The sequence below is a fragment of the Phocoena sinus genome, chromosome 18 (assembly GCF_008692025.1).
Source record: "Phocoena sinus isolate mPhoSin1 chromosome 18, mPhoSin1.pri, whole genome shotgun sequence".
Classification (NCBI taxonomy): domain Eukaryota; kingdom Metazoa; phylum Chordata; class Mammalia; order Artiodactyla; family Phocoenidae; genus Phocoena; species Phocoena sinus.
In genome coordinates this window covers 25,954,872-25,961,062 of record NC_045780.1, presented here as the reverse complement: position 1 = coordinate 25,961,062, position 6,191 = coordinate 25,954,872, and positions in this window count along the sequence as shown.

The following is a 6,191-nucleotide window of genomic DNA, read 5'->3' as shown; positions in this document are numbered from 1 at the left end:
ATTTCTTCCAGGTTGCCCATTTAATTGGCATAGAGTTGCTTGTAGTAGTCTCTTATGATACTGTGTATTTCTGAGGTGTCCATTGTAACTTCTCCTTTTTCATTTCTAATTTTATTGATTTTCCTCTTCCTCTTTTTCTTGATGAGTCTGGCTAAATGTTTATCAGTTTCCTTTGTCTTCTCAAAGAACCAGATTTTAGTTTTATTGCTCTTTGCTGTTGTTTTCTTTGTTTCTATTTCATTTCTTTCTACTCTGATCTTTATTACTTCCTTCCTTCTACTAACTTTGGGTTTTTTTGTTCTTCTTTCTCTAGTCCCTTTATGTGTAAGGTTAGATTGTTTATTTTAGATGTTTCTTGTTACTTAAGGTAGGATTGTATTGCTAAAACTTCCCTCTTAGAACTAATGTTGCTGCACGCATAGGTTTTGGATTGTTGTGTTTTCATTCTCAATTGTCTCTAGGTATTTTTTGATTTCCTCCTTGATTTCTTCAGTGATCTCTTGGTTGTTTAGTAGCATATTGTTTAGCCTCCATGTGTTTGTGTTTTTTATGTTTTTTTTCCCTGTAGTTGATTTCTAATCTCATAGTATCATGGTCAGAAAAGATGCTTGATATGATTTCAATTTTCTTAAATTTACTGAGGCTTGATTTGTGACCCAAGATGTGAGCTATCCTGGAGGATGTTCTGTGCACACTTGAGAAGAAAGTGTAATCTGCTGTTTTTGGATGGAATGTCCTATAAATATCAATTAAATCTATCTGGTCTCTTGAGTCATTTAAAGCTTGTGTTTCCTTATTAATTTTCTGTTTGGATGATCTGTCCATTGGTGTTAGTGAGGTGTTAAAGTCCCCCACTATTACTGTGTTACTGATTTCCTCTTTTATAGCTGTTAGCAGTTGCCTTATGTATTGAAGTGCTCCTATGTTGGGTGCATATATATTTATAATTGTTATATCTTCTTCTTGGATTGATCCCTTGATCATTACGTACTGTCCTTCCTTGTCTCTTGTAACATTCTTTATTTTAAAGTCTACATTATCTGATATGAGTATTGCTACTCCAGCTTTCTTTTGATTTCCATTTGCATGGAATATCTTTTTTTCATCTCCTCACTTTCAGTCTGTATGTGTCCCTAGGTCTGAAGTGGGTCTCTTGTAGACAGCATATATATGGGTCTTGTTTTTGTATCCATTCAGCAAGCCTGTGTCTTTTGGTTGGAGCATTTAATCCATTCACACTTAAAGTAATTATCTATATGTATGTTCCTATAATCATTTTCATAATTGTTTGGGGTTTTTTTTTTTTGTAGGTCTTTTTCTTCCCTTGTGTTTCCCACTTAGAGAAGTTCCTTTAGCATTTGTTGTAGAGCTGTTTTGGTGATGTTGAATTCTTTTAGCTTTTGATTGTCTGTAAAGCTTTTGATGTCTCCATCGAATCTGAATGAGATCCTTTCTGGGTAGAGTAATCTTGGTTGTAGGTTCTTCCCTTTCATCACTTTAAGTATATCATGCCACTCCCTTCTGGCTTGTAGAGTTTCTGTTGAGAAATCAGCTGTTAACCTTATGGGGATTCCCTTGTATGTTATTTGTTGTTTTTCCCTTGCTGCTTTCAATAATTTTTCTTTGTCTTTAATTTTGGCCAATTTGATTACTATATGTCTCGGCATGTTTCTCCTTAGGTTTATTATGTATGGGACTCTCTGCACTTCCTGGACTTGGGTGGTTATTTCCTTTCCTATATTAGGGAAGTGTTTGACTATAATCTCTTCAAATATTTTCTCAGGTCCTTTCTCTCTCTCTTCTCCTTCTGGGACCCTTATAATGCAAAGGTTGTTGTGTTTAATGTTGTCCCAGAGTTCTCTTAGGCTGTCTTCATTTCTTTTCATTCTTTTATTCTGTTCCACAGCAGTGAATTCCACCATTCTGTCTTCCAGGTCACTTATCCATTCTTCTGCCTCAGTTATTCTGCTATTGATTCCTTCTAGTGTAGTTTTCATTTCACTTATTGTATTTTTCATCTCTGTTTGTTTGTTCTTTATTTCTTCTATATCTTTGTTGAACATTTCTTGCATCTTCTCGATCTTTGCCTCCATTCTTTTTCTGAGGTCCTGGATTATCTTCACTATCATTATTCTGAATTCTTTTTCTGGAATGTTGCCTATCTCCACTTCATTTAGCTGTTTTTCTGGGGTTTTATTTTGTTCCTTCATCTGGTACATAAGCCTCTGCCTTTTAATCTTGTCTATCTTTCTGTGAATGTGATTTTTGTTCCACAGGCTGCAGGATTTTAATTCTTCTTGCTTCTGCTATCTGCCCTCTGGTGGATGAGGCTATCTAAGAGGCTTGTGCAAGTTTCCTGATGGGAGGGACTGGTGGTGGGTAGAGCTGGGTCTTGCTCCGGTGGGCAGAGCTCAGTAAAACTTTAATCTGCTTGCTGATGATGGGTGGGGCGAGGTCACCTGCCAGTTGGTTGTTTGGCCTGAGGCAACCCAATCCTGGAGCCTACCCGAGCTCTTTGGTGAGGCTAATGGTGGACTCTGGGAAGGCTCACGCCAAGAAGTACTTCCCAGAACTTCTGCTGCCAGTGTCCTTGTCCTCATAGTGAGACAGAGCCACCCTCCACCTCTGCAGGAAACCCTCCAACACTAGCAGGTAGGTCTAGTTCAGTCTCTATGGGGTCACTGCTCCTTCCCCTGGGTCCCGATGTGCACACTACTTTGTGTGTACCCTCCAAGAGCGGAGTCTCTGTTTCCCCCAGTCCTGTTGAAGTCCTGCAGTCAAATCCCACTAGCCTTCAATGTCTGATTCTCTAGGAATTCCTCCTCCCGTTTCCAGACCCCCATGTTCAGAAGACTGACATGGGGCTTAGAACCTTCACTCCAGTGGGTGGACTTCTATGGTATAAGTGTTCTCCAGTTTGTGAGTCACCCACCCAGCAGTTATGGGATTTGATTTTATTATGATTGCGTCCCTCTTACCATCTCATTGTGGCTTCTCCTTTGTCTTTGGATGTGGGGTATCTTTTTTAGTGAGCTCCAGTGTCTTCCCATCGATGATTGTTCAGCAGTTAGCTGTGATTCTGGTGTTTTTGCAAGAGGGAGTGAGAGCACGTCCTTCCACTCCGCCATCTTCAATCTATGTTTTCTTTGTAATGAGTTATTTGTTCATCTGCAACCAAAATGTCTTCCACTATCATCCAGATAAACTGCTAGAGACATCACAAGATTTAGAGGGATGGAGCATTTTAATGGCTTTTAAGATATGTATAAGAAAGCAGTTAAGATTACATCTCTTCTAGCTTTCATCATCCTTAGTGTATCATTTACTTTCTTCTTTGGTCATATAATGAATTATGGTATAGTTAGTTATTTGCATATTCACCCTTTCCCTCAATGCGTTATATACTCTATAAAATAGAGATCATGTCTATTTTTTTCACTTCCTCACAATCAATGCATTTCCCTCATATAATGAGTGTTCAGTGGTTGTTTAATTGAAATTTTTGAATGAAGCTAATGGTTAGAATTTTAGGCACAATGGCAGCCTAAAGCAAAGGGAAGCATTTTTGCCATTATGTCATACAGATGGCTGCCAAACGTGACTTACAGGAAGGGCAAATATTAGTTAAGTAAAGCAGTTTCTCCAGGAAAGCCAAAGTCAAGTTTTAGCTGCTTTGGTGATATTTGCTCCTAGCAATATCCTTAAAAGTCAGTCTTATACCTGGGTTTTGTAGGAGAAAAAATTGCTTGTTAAAATGAGTAGGAAAGGATGAATACTCACCCAAGCAATAGGAAATCCATTGAGTAAACTGTTATATTCTTCTGGCCACAGGTTTTGCTCTTCATCACTTGGCTTTCCCTGGACAATCAGTGATGCTATGAGAATAGAATAACTCGGGTGTTTTGGTTTGCAATTTGGGTTCTTGGCTGTTGTGAAGAGCTGTCAGGCCAAATCTCCAACGTTGGCTCTTGGGGAAGATCCCACTTGACTTATACTAGTGTATTGAGATATGTCTGTAAGAAACTTGATTTCCAGAGGTGACCCTTGCATCCAGAATGGTTGATATGCTAATTTGTATCTTGAATTTTCACTATAATAACTACATGACTATTTCACAACCAAGGAATGGAAAGGAAAGGAGGGAGCAAAATGTTTCATAAAGTTCATGGATGTGCCCAAGTCATGGTTTCAGCACAGAGCCCTTAGTGCTGGGAGCCCTTCTGGGCAGATGGGAACTCTTTTCAAGACGCCCTCTTCCATTGTCCATCCTTCTTCAGGGAATGAATGCATGACCATCAGGAGTGCCTGGGCATCCCTGTTTCAAACAGAACAATTTAAGAAGCTGTTGAGGTCCCCTCCTTTCTCAAAAGCTGACCGACTTTTCCTTTCATTCCACAGTGATGCATGGGTGCCTTCTCACTGGTGCTGCCTTACACCCAGAACACACTCTGCTCTTCACCTGCTCGTTCTGAAGACTCTGTCAAGCCCTCACTTCCCTCCAGAGCACCTGGACTACTCCCCACAGGTTAGGGACCAGAGCCTCTGAGACATGCTTTGTAGCATCCCAGACTTCCCCAGCAAGGAGTATTGCAACACTTGGTAATCTCACCAGCAACAGCATAAATACCAGAAGGGCAGGGATCGTGCCTGACAGTCAGGGCCTGGCCCATTATAAGTACATGATAAATATTGGTGGCATGAATGAGTGCAAAGAGAATGGTACTAGATGTGGCACCATGAAAATATAGAGATGGTTTCTTGCTCTGGCTCAGGGTCAGGCAGCTGGGATGAGAAACAGCAAGCAAATACATACCAATTACTCTATGCCAAGCACTGTTTTAGGTGCATCATGTGGACTAACTCATTTAATTCTCACTATGACCCTATGAGGTACGCACTACTATTATCTGCATTTCGCAGATAAGGGAACTGAGGGCCAGAGTATCTTGCTTAAGCTCCCACAGCTAGTAAGTGGCAGACACAGGATAAAAGCCTAGGCAGTTGACTCCTGGGTCCAAGTCCTTAACCACTGTGTTGTGCTGTCTCTCAGGCCCCCAAATGAGGACAATACAGAGTATGAGTCACACTCGCCATGGGCCTAAAGTAAGGTACATGGTGCTCGGGGAGATGGGAGGGAGAAAGTCAAGCCAGCTGAGGAAAGTTCTGATGTCAGAACTTAGCAGTCCCTCTTCCCAGTCCCCTCCCCCCACCAACTCCTGTAGATTCTGCACACCACCATGTTTGGAACCAAGTTCAAAGTTTCAGAACCAATTGACACCTGATCAACCTCAGTGCCCAAAATTTAAATGAGAACTTGAGGTTCTATTTCTAATATATATTTCAGTGTTTGGCTATAAATTGCTTTGTGAGTGGAGCTTGTAAAAATCCTTTACCTCCCAGATGAGAGAAAATAAGCTTGTTAAATATGGCATAATCTGACATAAAATATGTTTTAAAAGAAAGGCCTCTTGTCCTGACCCCTATACTTATGGGCTTAAACATTGAAAAGGTTTAAGATGAGGGATTTTTTTAATGTTTGGCTTTTTTTTGACTTTCCTGGCTTTGAAAATAAAGTGGTGATTCATGGCCATAATGGGTAATTCCACACTACGCCTTTCAGAGAATAAGGAAGAAAGAGCCCCTCGTATTCAGTGTTCATATGTTCCTGCAGGGCCAGAGCCTGTGACCTTGTGACCTGCAGCTGCTAATGGGAAACGCCAAGCCCTTCTTGCCCAGAATTTTGAAAGGATAATGAAAATATTCCTGGGCATCTGGTTTCCTAACCCCATCCTACTAACAGCTCTTTCTAGTTTTGAAGACACCCAGATTTATTATTGTAATAAATATCATCTTCATCTTTCTTGGGAGCAGAAGTGACTAAGGGAAATTGAGAAAAGGAGATTCTATGGGGTGGGAAATAAGAGAGAGGTGGATTCCATTATGGGCAGTCACTGTATTTAGAGTCTCTGAAAACAGTCACTTAAGGTACTTTTATAAAGGAGAAAATTTTTAATTGAGGTTTTTAGACTTCAAACATTTGCTTTTCCTTCCTCATTAGTTTAAACTTCAGAAAAAACAAGAAGGGTAGTACTTATTTCCACCTCCAGAGAAAAAGGTGATATCCTCATAAAGCCAAAAACACTTACTTGGTAGAATTATGACAGCGTTTGGATACAAAGAAAGCCAAGATA